The sequence below is a fragment of the Pinus tabuliformis genome, chromosome X (assembly GCF_031772625.1).
Source record: "Pinus tabuliformis cultivar Carrire ecotype Pingquan chromosome X, CPIR1, whole genome shotgun sequence".
Lineage (NCBI taxonomy): Eukaryota > Viridiplantae > Streptophyta > Pinopsida > Pinales > Pinaceae > Pinus > Pinus tabuliformis.
The window spans coordinates 250,217,934-250,230,501 of record NC_142308.1 but is presented as its reverse complement, the minus strand read 5'-3'; the positions used below and the strand labels follow the sequence as shown (position 1 = coordinate 250,230,501).

At 39.7% G+C, this 12,568-nt stretch overlaps 1 pseudogene; it reads right to left on the bottom strand.

The window, feature by feature from the left end:
- Positions 1 to 12,568, bottom strand: part of LOC149139315 (BTB/POZ domain-containing protein At5g48800-like) — a 212,551-nt pseudogene that overhangs the window by 51,223 nt on the left and 148,760 nt on the right.

Here is a 12,568-nt window from a genome sequence, read left to right as displayed (position 1 = left end):
AAATACTGTCTATATAGACGTGATGGTAGTCCAAGGTCCCTTATATTTCAATCTTCTCCTTGGACGTGACTATGTTTATGTCATGGGAGCTCTTGTTTCTTCACGTTTCCGTGTGATTTTTTTTCCACACGAAGGGATAATAATGGCCATTGTTCAATTGTCATTCATTGGTCATCAGGTTCCTCCTAAGAAACCATCACCCCCTATTGGTTCTCGTTTGCAAGTAGTACCCTACCCACCAGAGGTCAATTATGTGGCTATCATTTCTGTCTCCACATCTGCTAATGATCACAAATGGTGTAGTACATTATGTATTGGGGGCATTGGAACTCGATCTGTCATTAGTACTGGTTGATATGTATTCCTCCCAAACTGTGGTTCTCCCATTTAATGAGGACCTCTTGGGAGCTATCTTCTCGTATGGTCCATGAATAGGAATCAGAGCATAGTTCGTTGTTTTGTGTCAAGCTCATCAAAAAATGAAACAAGGGGTCGGAGTATAGTTCCTTATCTTGTGTCAAGCTCATTAAAAAATGAAACAAGGGGTCGGAGCATAGTTCCTTGTCTTGTGTCAAGCTCGTTAAAAAAATGAAATAGGGGATGTGAGCATAGTTCCTTGTCTTGTGTCAAGCTCGTTAAAAAATGAATCAAGGTGTCCGAGGACATTTTCTTCCTGTATCAACCTCGTTAAAAAATGAAATAGATGTCTGAGGATAGTTATTTTATTGTGTCAAAATCATTAAAAAATGAAACAACTCCCTTTTCCAAATCGAGTTTCTGATTAAGATCTTGTAAAATCCCAGTCGAGTCTTTCCTGGATCTCGAAAGTGAACCTTCATTCCATCCACCTAGCTGAACGAAATCAAGCTTGGGGGGCATGTACCTTGAATTGAGTCATTATGTTGGGGGCATGCAAACTTAATTCAAGCATAGTTTGTCTTTGTTTCAAGCTTGTCTAAAAATGAAACCCAACTCAAGCATAGTTTTTCATTTCAAGCTTGTGTAAACATGAAACCAAATTCAAGCAAAGTTCCCCATGGTTCAAGCTTGTGTAAAAATGAACCCATTTCCAATTTACATCTAGTGATTTCTATTTTTATCATCTAATTTATGCTAGATGAGCCTTGGTTATTGTTTCATTCCATTGTTGCCATCTCTTTGGCCAATGGTATGCTTTCACTTGGTTGTTTTTTCCTTTCCTGAGGAACCACAGCAATGAGTGATTTTTTTAGCTAGCCTCTTGAACATTACATGTTTTGAGAAGTTCTATCATAACTGGAACCAGCTGCTACCCTTTAACCACTCATTCCTCCAGGACGAGTCACCCTTAAGCTCTTTTCTGACTCGCAAAAAATGAAAAGATTGTCGAGTATTTTTCCCTTTTAGACTCGTTAAAGAAAATAAAAGTAGGGATTAATCTTTGAGCTCTTTTCTGACTCTCAAAATATGAAAATATTGTCGATCTCTTGTCATTTTGAATTCATTAAAGGCTAAGAAACGTCATTTACCCAATATACAATTACCCCTTTTTCGGGTTGGGATAAAACTATTTACGAAAAAGGTATACCTTATTCAAACATGACTAGGAGGTTCTCTTGAATATTCTTTTCTACCTTTTCAGGTTCGAGAGACAACTTTATGTAAAGGGACCCTTGGATTTTTCTTTTCCGTATCTTTTTCAAACTCTCTAAACATGAAAACAATTCCTAGTTTCACCTTTGTCGAACTCGTTAAACGATTAAACAACATAGGACTTCTCATTATGACAATACCAAGCTACTTCTTCCTAGGGTTTGTAAAAATTAATAGCATGGATCCATCTGAAGGATGGACTTATATTACAAGCATATGCTATCCCTGTCAATCTTGTGTAAAAGTAACTGGGGTACTCACCAGAAATGGTGGGGAAAAATTGGAAATATTTCATCAGTTGTATTTTTCACTTGAGGCAGCATGTCATTATTGAACATTGACACTCATCTATTGTTCGTGTCAGGTTTTGGGACATCCTCACTCTATCACTTGCCTCCCTTGGTTTTGGGTTATCCATTTTAAACCTCTCATATGATATCTGTCATGTCACCATGACCTGTGATCCTATGATGTCAAATGCTACCAAAATCAAAGTCGTGTCATCCACGTGTTCAAGAGAAGTCTTCTACCTGTACATTGTCTGATCATATGTCACCATATTAAATTACTCTCATTCGTTGTGTTCCCTATTTCATGTCTATGATGAATCATTCGTTATGACCTTCCTTTGATAGATCACTTCTTGTTGACTTCAGCTCATTATCCAGGAAGTTGATCTAGAAACTCCCTTCCAGTACCTTAGATCTTGCATGCCTCAATGGCAAGTTCTTTGCACTCGATGATAGGTTCTCATCATTGGCCTTCGATCAAATGATTTCATGAGTGTTCGACTTCAATTCCTTATTCACACTCTGTGAATTGTGTTGTTAGTACCTTGAGAGCCATTGTCGTTATTGGTGGTTTCTCTCAAACTTGTTAATGATTCACATCATTAATCGGTAATCAAGTGACTTTCTAGCATGTTCGACTTCAGCACATCTATTCACATGTTATAATTTGTACTTTGATCAAGTCGTGTTGGAGCGCAAGACCCTGGGCTCAGATTACAAAAGTCCAAGTTGTGAGGAGTGATGAATTCATGATTGTATACATGATTCTTTAGACGGATGGTTGCGTCCATGCCGAGAATTCATGCACATGATCCTTTTCTTGATGGATAGTTGTGCCTATACCATGGATTCATGTATTTTTATATGCCTCTCTAACTTATCAGGCATGACTATGAGCTCATATATGTATATGTTGTTTTACTTGCAGGATTTCTGACGACGGTATCTAATTCTTTGCATCTACTCATAAAGCATTTCACCCCTCACTCTTGTTCGGCCTTCATGCTTTAAGGGGAATATGTTACACATCATTTTTTCATTGTCCTTGTACTCCCTGTTCCTTGATCTTGGAGGACCTTTATAGTAAACCCTATGTACTTCCCTATCATAAAGAGCATCTCTCTACGTCACTTTCCATCTGCAAAGCATTTTCCCTTTATATCATTTCCAGAGATACTTCCTTTAAACCCAGTTTTAAAGGTCAGCACTATCCCTCAGTTTCTTCCCCGTGCCAAATTGTTGAGAAAAACACTGAGCCTCATGTTGATAAGTGCTATTATCCCTTGATTACCCACACCGATCCTCTTCTGGAAAGTTTTTAAAAATGAAATCGAAGCTTCCAGATCTAGAAGCTTCATGGGCGAAGGTTGGGTAAATGGTTAGTTGAGATAGAGTCGAGAGAGACTCTTTAGGCTCCTTTCCCCTATTAAAAAGGAACTAACCCAAGAGATAAGGATTCTTCCCATCATAAGAGGAACCATATCCCATCTCTCATACGTATATAATCCCCTACCATTCCAACCTTTGCTAGCTTTGGATGCAGCTTGGGTTTAGTTTGATTTTAGCTCTTAGTTTATGCTTATTAAGAGCTTGTTAAAGGGAGAATAACTTGTAGGATGTTTTGGTGTGAACAAGGAGAAAGAGACTTTAAACTCCCATGATTGAGGTATTTGAGGAGATTTTAGAGTGATGCTTGGGATCTGAACCCATCAAAGGAAACCTACAACGCTAAGGCGAAGGTTGTACTTTCCTTTTTGTCATATTAATACAATTGATATTTTGTGTCCTATATCAATTGAAATATTGTATTTGGTAGCTTAAGACTCCTTAGCCTCTTAAGTAGATTGAAATCTATTGTATTCTACCATGTGTGCTTTGGTTTCTTGTCTATTTGTTTCAGGTGCTTGATTGACATTAAGGAACTTATCGTTGGAGCAAAGACACAAGGACTTCATCAAACAAGGAGAAGTGATACAAGAGGTGGGATCTTATCCATTCTCAATCTAAGGGAACTTACGTCATATTGTCTTGTTTGTGGCTATAACCTCTACCCTGGGCTAGAAGGATTGTCTTTGTCCGCAAAGAGAATCTTCCTACACCACACAAAGTGCTTCCAGTGCACTTCAACTTGCTCTATATATTTATTTCTGAGCATGAGCTGTTTATGCTGCAATATGCACTGAGGCTTCGGTTGGAACTCTCCTTCTTGCTCCACCTGCAATACAAACCAATCAATAACATGATCAACATCCTTTATATACATATTAAGAAATGAAATATGGAAAACATCATGCAATTTCACTTAAATATGGAAAATTGTTGGACTTTCACTAGGATGAAATGAGGTACTTTGCTCAACCTATCAACCACGACCATAATAGAATCATGCTGCCTCATTTTCCTTGGAAGACCTGTAATGAAATCCATGGAAATGACCTCCCATTTCCATTCCAGAAATGCTATAGGTTGTAGTAAACCACCTAGATTCTTACATTATGCCTTTACCTATTGAAAATCTAAACATCTAGCCATGAACTCTGCCACTTCCTTCTTCTGATTTAGCCAATATTAGAACTTTTTCACCGTCGTCAATGTCTTCTAATATCCTGGATGACCCCAGTATGGCTTGGCATGAAACTCCCTCAAGATAAGCTTCTTGAACTCACTACAATTTGGTACGTAGATCATGTCTCTAAATCTCACCAAACCATATGTCGTGAGATGATAGTCTGTATCCTGATCACCTGTACCTACACCTACACCTTCACATGCACTTGTACCTATACCTATAACTACACCTGCACCTGTACCTATACTTGTACCTGTGCTCCGATGTAACATGTGCATAATCTCCATGTATTTGTCATCCTGTTGTCCTCCCTGCACGATATTATCCTGTAACTCTGTCCCATAAGAGCACATAGTTGTTATATGATTTACCTATACCTTCCTTCTAAGAACATCTGCAACCCAATTCTCCTTCCCTTTGATGTATCTAATCTCGAAGTCGTACTCACTAAGGGTAACCAACCATCTAGCTTGCCTGAAATTTAGATTTGGTTGATCAAACAAATACCTCAACCCACTATGATCGCTCATCAATGTAAACATCCCGCACAGAAGATAGTGTCTCCACATCTTCAATGCATGTATAATCATTTCTAGATCAAGATCATGCGTTGGATAGTTATACTCGTGCTTATTCAATTTCCACAATTCATATCACATTACCTTTCCTTCTTGCATTAGAACTCCACCAACTCCTCTCTTGCAAACATATATACATACTACAAACTCCTTGTACGGATCCGCAATCTTTAGCACTGGTGTGTGTGTTAATAATTGCTTAAGATGCTCAAAACTAGCATCACATTCCTCTTTCCATTCAATCTTCTTACATTTACGTTGCAATGATGTGATAGGATATGCAATGCGTGAGAAGTTCCTGATGAACCTCTTGTAGTAACCTTCCAATCCCATAAATGATCTTAGCTCATCCACATTCTTAGGAGTTTCCCACTTCATGATGGCCCTTGGGCCTTATCTTTTCTGGATCCACTGCTATGCCATCCTTAGAGACAACATGCCCCAGATAATGTACCTTAGACTTAAAGAAGTTTGACTTTCGAAGTTTAGCATAAAACTGATGCTCTCTTAGCAATCTCAATATTGTTGCTAAATGCTCGGTATGCTCTTCCTCATTTTTAGAATATACCAATATGTCATCAATGTACTCAATAACAAACTTGTCTAGATAAGGATGCAACACAATATTCATCAAACACATAAATGTAGTTGGCGCATTAGTCAAACTAAATGGAACTACAACAAACTCATAATTCCCATACCTGGTCCTGAACGCAGTCTTGAAGATATCCTCTTCCTTGATGCATTCCATATGGTATCCTGATCTTAAGTCGATCTTAGAGAACATTGTTGCTCCCTTCAACTAATCAAACAAATCATCAATCCTTAGAAATGGGTACATGTTCTTGATTTTTACTTTATTCATATGCCTATAGTCGATGCAAAATCTAAGAGTACCATCTTTCTTCTTTACTGACAACACCGGTGCACCCAAAGGTGATAGACTCGGCCTAATGTACCCCTTGTCCAACATTTCATTCAGCTATAGCTTTAACTCAACCAACCTAGGTGTGCTCATATTGTAAGTGCTTTTGATGCTAGAGCTTCCCCTAACACCAACTCAAGAGAAAAGTCTACGTCCCTTTGAGGTGGCAACATTGTAATGTTCTCAGGAAATGCATCTTAAAACTGCTGCAAAATTGGGTACCTGCTTAACACATCGGAATCCTCAACCTCCTTATCCTTGTCACTAGAAATGTGTACTGCAAATATCACACAACCTTTTGTGCAACTACACTTAGCCTGCATAGTGGTAACCATCCTCATTGATGTAGGCTTCTTCTTTCCCTAAAAATCCATTTTTTCCCCACAATCATCCACACACTCAATGGCCTTGTCGAAGAAATCCACATCAGTTCCATGAAGGTATAGCCAATTCATAGCTAAAATCATATTATACAATCCCAATGGAAGTACATTCAAATGTGTTGTTGTAGGCATACCATTTAACTCAAACCCGCAAGCTCTCATCCAATGGTGAACTCACTTCTTTGTACCTATACCCAACTATACCAACCAAGATTATGCATGAACTTCTTTTCTCAAACCACACTTATCCACTAGGTTAGGATTAATATAACTATAGTTAGATCCAGGATCAATCAAAATAGAAATAACTTGATCACAAAGCTTATCGTCCATCTCAATGATTGATGTCTGCTGATCCACCTACCTGTTATCCATAGCTGCATAGGTCCGAGGAATGTTATGACTGAGATCACCAACTGTATGCACATCTTGAGAACTATAGATCTGGGGTTTACCACCACTCTGATACTACATACAATCCCTCTTATGATGATCCTTACCACATATCCAATACTGCGATGGTACCCTACCACCGCCTGTAGCTTCCTACTCTCCACGTCCCTTCTCATCTTTATTGAAACTCTTGTAAGGAACTACATTTTCTTTCTCACTTGCATATTGATGTCTTCTTCTCTTTGGTGACCATTTTCCTTTAGCTTTCTCATTTCTTTTCGAGTCATGCTTAGGCTCGACTTTGCGCTTTGACTGCTCATAAAAATGTTTCAACTTTCGGATGACCTCCTCCGACGACCTAAGCTAATCAAACTCAATCTTGTCTTTTTATGCTACTGGAAATCCACTGATGAATCTTTGAACCTTGGCCTTCTCCTCCTTGAGGTAAGGAACATATCTCAACAACTCCAAAAACATGCTAATATATTAATTATCTATCATGGAACCCATCCGCCAATCATAAAACTCCTTATCCCCGTCATCATTGTACCTCTCCGACAAGTAATTCTTCTTGAAGAGCCTCTCAAACACATGCCAATTCAAAGCCTCCTCGTGTATACCTTTGACATTCTTCACGTCTTCCCACCAAATATCCTCTTTACCCTTGAGACTGAAAGTGGTTACCTTTGCTTTCATGTTTTCTGAATAATCATGCAATTGGAATAATTGCTTCATAACAAGAAAGCATGCCTCTACATCCTACAATTTCTTTATTTCTACATCAAAGGTAGGTGGATTTACCTTCTTAAACTCATCCAGAAAGTATCCCCTATCACTCCTCCTGTAAGGATGATAACGATGACGATCATGATGCCTATCAGAGCCAGAACTAGAATAGTACCTGTGTCTATCACCTCTCCTATCAGGAGTGTCCAACATATTTCCATATCTGACCATGTCAGATCTATCCGACCTATGTCTACTAGGATGCCTACTGCTATATGCCTCATTAGTTCTTTTCTCATGTCCATGGCTGATCTGAAGTGGTCCCTTCCGCTGCAAATTTGGCAAGCTCTGAAGTAGTATCGCATTCACCTCTACTTGCTTCTCTTGTGCCTGCATGGTTTTGTCATTGTCTTATTTGAAACTCCTTATTTCTTTCTTCAAGATTCTCAATGTGTCTACCAAGTCAGAAGAGTGCGCCACATCACGCTGCCCATCTAATCCATAGGGAGATTCTATGTATTCTACCACCTTGCTAACCATATGATCTCTTTCCTGCAATGCATACTATGTTAGCTAAACAAAATCACAATAAACCAATGTACATTAGCATAATTTGGGAAGGATACCTTGTCTACAAGATCATCAAATTAGCATGATACATGTATAACATGAACTTAACAACATATAGACATATATCGAATAAGTGTATCAACGCATAAACATCATTCTAGCTAGGGTCCAGTCATTAATGAAAGGCCATATCAACAATGCATTCTATGAACTAATGCATGAAAACAACCATTACTCCATTGTACACATTTCCACATGCAACAATCAACTTGCATAAGAAATTCCTAATCAACTACACATATGTATGAACACATGTAGTTGAGCATAAGCGATCAATTCTTATAACCAACCTACAAGACTAATACATGTAATCAAAACATTCAAGAATGCACCTGATATACAAGGATGTAGTCAAGCAACATATAATCATTTAACCAGTCATATACTTCTGACGATGCATCCCACAAAATCACATGAAGTTATTCATGACAACCTTATTACAATTAAGATCAACATGATGCAATGCAACCAACACATGGAGTGTAAGTGTAAGAGACACACATGCAACTAACATGCATGTATGACCAACAATTTCACCCAAGGAGAGCACAACCATGCTTTGATAACTATCTGTAAGACCCCTTCCTCCCAAGTCCACCCAAGCAACCGACCAACCAGCCGTTGTAGCAGCTACAATACCCTCAAAAAATTTGGCCTACATCCAATTTCAGAGCCTCCCTTAGGTGTTTACTTGCTGTTTGCAAGCACTTGGGTTCTCCCCGTGAGCTCATGTTGAGTCTTTGCATCCTCCTCGCTTGACCGTTCAACGGACATCCTTTTGCATGTTGGTCACAATGTCAAGCTTGCAGCCATGTTTTGGTCATGCACAAGGTCCCACTTTATGTGTACAAGTTGTATTTACTATGTAAACATCCATCGCATACACACACGAAGTTGTATGCGTTGTTGCCCAAGCGTCATCATGGTCGTTCAATAATCTATCACAAGCATCGTGCGTGTCGCTCACACCATCGATCAGTCACCCAAAGTATATGTTGTCTTGATGGTTTAAGGCATCTTGTCGTCGAGTCATGTTGAGAGTGTGTTCGCAAGATCACGTATGCACAAGTTCACTCACTCACACACTGAGTCATTTTGTTGAAGTTTTGATGACAGGATCACCCTCCAACAGTCAGACTATCGTTGAGATGCATTGTGGAGTGTCAACACTCTATGAAATGTACTATTGCCCAAAATTGCACAGGTCTTGAGGATGTCTCCCAGGTAGAATGCACTACGCAATCCTGGAATCGATCGAACCGATTATCACCCAGAACAGCGCAAAATTTTCTCAACAAGCCATCTCAATCTACGCTACCCTCAATAGAATCAAGCAACCCTCCAGCTGGTCAACTGGAGAGTTTGACCGGGCAGTGACCCCGGGACTCACTCCCCCAAAAATTTGAGCAAAATTTGTAGACCTTGCCCACTCTGCTAACTGAAGAAATTGCACTGACATGTCGAACAGACACCTTGTCTCCGTCCTTCTCTCCCTCAAAAAATTACACAATTTTTCCAGCCATTCACCCAGACAATCGGCTTGTTTCTCACCCAAAAAACTACGCAATTTTCATGAGAAGTCACTCAACTGTTAGCATCCCGCTCAACTAAAAAAATGCAATGGGATGTCCATCAGCCCAGCATGCCACTCAACTCAAAAATTGTGATGGGATGTCCAACAACCCAGCATCCTGCTCAGCTCAAAGATTGCGATACAATTTCCAACAGCCTAGCCTCCCAAATTGCAAAGTTTTCACCAGCAGCATTCCTATAGGCCTCTATCAACCCCCTAAAAAAAGTGCATTTTTTCCTAGCAAGCCTCCTACAACCCACTGCCAGGTCTCTGAAGGAATTGTGCAGTTTTCACTACCAAGCCCCTCTGCTGCTTGCACTGCTTCCTCCAAAAAATTGTGCAGATATTCCCACTAGCCAAGCCAAATCCCGCAAACAGTCATTCTTGATCTAGATTATCTATCTCAGTCTCTTAGTGACTTCTGCGCAATTTTCACAAGCAGTTCCCATAGCCCGCATCCTAGCTTGAAATCTACCTTGCACAATTTCATAGCCTTATCCTCTCTCTCGGTCACCTGCATCTGAAAGTGAATGACAATGCATCATGGTAGGCTAGGAGGTTTATGGATTTAATGTCATCTCATCATGAGTGATTGCAGGTACAGGAGCATGGATAAGATGTGACATGATGACAGATAGGATGAACAAGGAGATAACATGCAAGGAGATTTTTTCACGAACGGATCAACAAACGATGCATGCAATGTTTTTTTCTCATGAACGGATGATGCATGCAAGGAGATTTTTTCGCAAATGGATGAACAAACGATGCATGCAAGGAGTTTTTCTCACAAACAGATGATGCATGCAAGGAGATCTTTTCGTGAACAGACGATGCATGCGAGGATATTTTTTCACAAGCGGACAATGCATGTGAGATTTTTTTCACGAACGGATGAACATGCGAGGAGATTTTATTGTGAATGGATGAACATGTGAAGAATTTCAAAGCACAAGCAAAGGAGTGACATGCACATGCAACATCAAGAGAACACCAATACCATCGAAGACTCTACACACCTTGCCATGTGGAGGTGAATCTATGATACACCAAGAGGACATCCATAACTCAGCAACACTGCAGCTCAACACGAACACCAGTAATAACATGAACATACCAACATTGTTGTGTCAAGTCGTGTCATGAGTCATGTCGGCCACATCACTACTTTGGGCCATATTGTTGTAAATCAATGTAATGTAACGTGGAAGTCCAAGGGACCCACATGTAATCTTAAGAGTGATGTAATCTGAAAAGTCATAAAATTCAAACAATCATGAGGGAAGTCAAACAGTCACTAGGGCCAGTTTTACCCTTGGCTATAAATACCCCTCATTTGTACATGCAAAAGACATTTTTCACCTTGGCTCCTCCCACATAGCCTTGAGAATCTGTAATATTTTCTTTGAGGAGCGAGTAGTGGCTCCAACCCCCCTCTCATGAGGTTAGTGATGTATGGTGTACTGATGTGTCTTCGAACTTTCACTTAATTCAGAAGCCTGAGAACTGGCCAACATGTTTTCACACATGTATTGTAATTGTTTGTAAGACTAGTCTTGGAACACTTGTAATGCATGTTGCTTTAACCTATGTTAAAACAATTGAACTCTTTCGGTTGTTCTAATACATATGTTTATGAAAATTTGTTGCATAAGTTGTTAATGATGTCCTGCCCATGTGGGCTGCCTCACTAGACATTCAAACGGAACCTTTCCATAAACTTCTTATAAGGACCATCACACTCACGCGGATTTCTCCACTAGGTGTTGTACATGCTATCTTCTCTTGTGTGTTGCGACTGTTGCATCCATGTGGACTGCTCCTCTGGAAGTTGTGCATGTGTTGTTGTTTTGTGTGTCTCTAACAGAGTTGGGACTTTTTCTCTTTCGACTGGAGACTCACTTCCACCCTCTCTCTCTACGGTGAAAGGACCTTGACACAAGTAACACTAGCACTCACCAAGCACGTGAACCTCGTTGTTCAAAGACAAAGCAGATCACTCTCACGTGTTGACAAGCAAGAGCTAAGGCATATATTGAATATAATGGAAATCGGGCCATCGTACCGAATGGGGCTCCTACACCAAACGATGTGAGGTCTAGTTGGGTCTTCATACTAGGGTGATCCCCTAAATGTTGGTGAGTCCAACACTGTCAACATTTTGGCACTAGAAGGAGGGCCAAATGACAAGCTAAGTCCTCACAATCTGTGTTGAATCTTCGCACATCTATCATGGAGTTTGTTATAGTTCACCCTATGATATGTCTATCCAATAGACATATCTTTCATGTCAAGAGGTAGTTCTGGGATGACTTGTCACAAATCACGTATGATGGTGAAGGCGAAGTGGCCCAGCCTGAGCACTTAGATGACTTCCATGCGCTCATGGAGAATGTGGAAGTTTTAATGAAACAGAGGTTTGTTTTCTACTCGCACACATACTTCGCGACCACACAAAACATTGTCTAATATACAAAACCTTAAGGATTTCATCTTTAAAAACCTGCTTTTAGTCCCAGATAATTCAAGAGGAGCTTATAAATTTAGTAAAACATAACAAATATCAACATACCATGGTGATTCAAGAAAGGCCTGGCTGATTAGTGGAGTCGCCATCTCCTATTCATTATCTATTGCTGCAATAAAGTTAATATCCAAGGCCTGATAGTTCGAATCAACCATTAGCTTGGCTAAACCTTGGCCCTTGATTAACTTTGATGTTTTAATTTCTATATCATACTCTAAGGTAGTAGCAATCCACTTTCCTCTCTTTCCATCAGGACCATCCTCAGTTAGGATGTCTTTTACTACTGAATTAGGAACGTAGGCTACTATTTGACAATATAAGATGTATACCCTAAAATCTTTA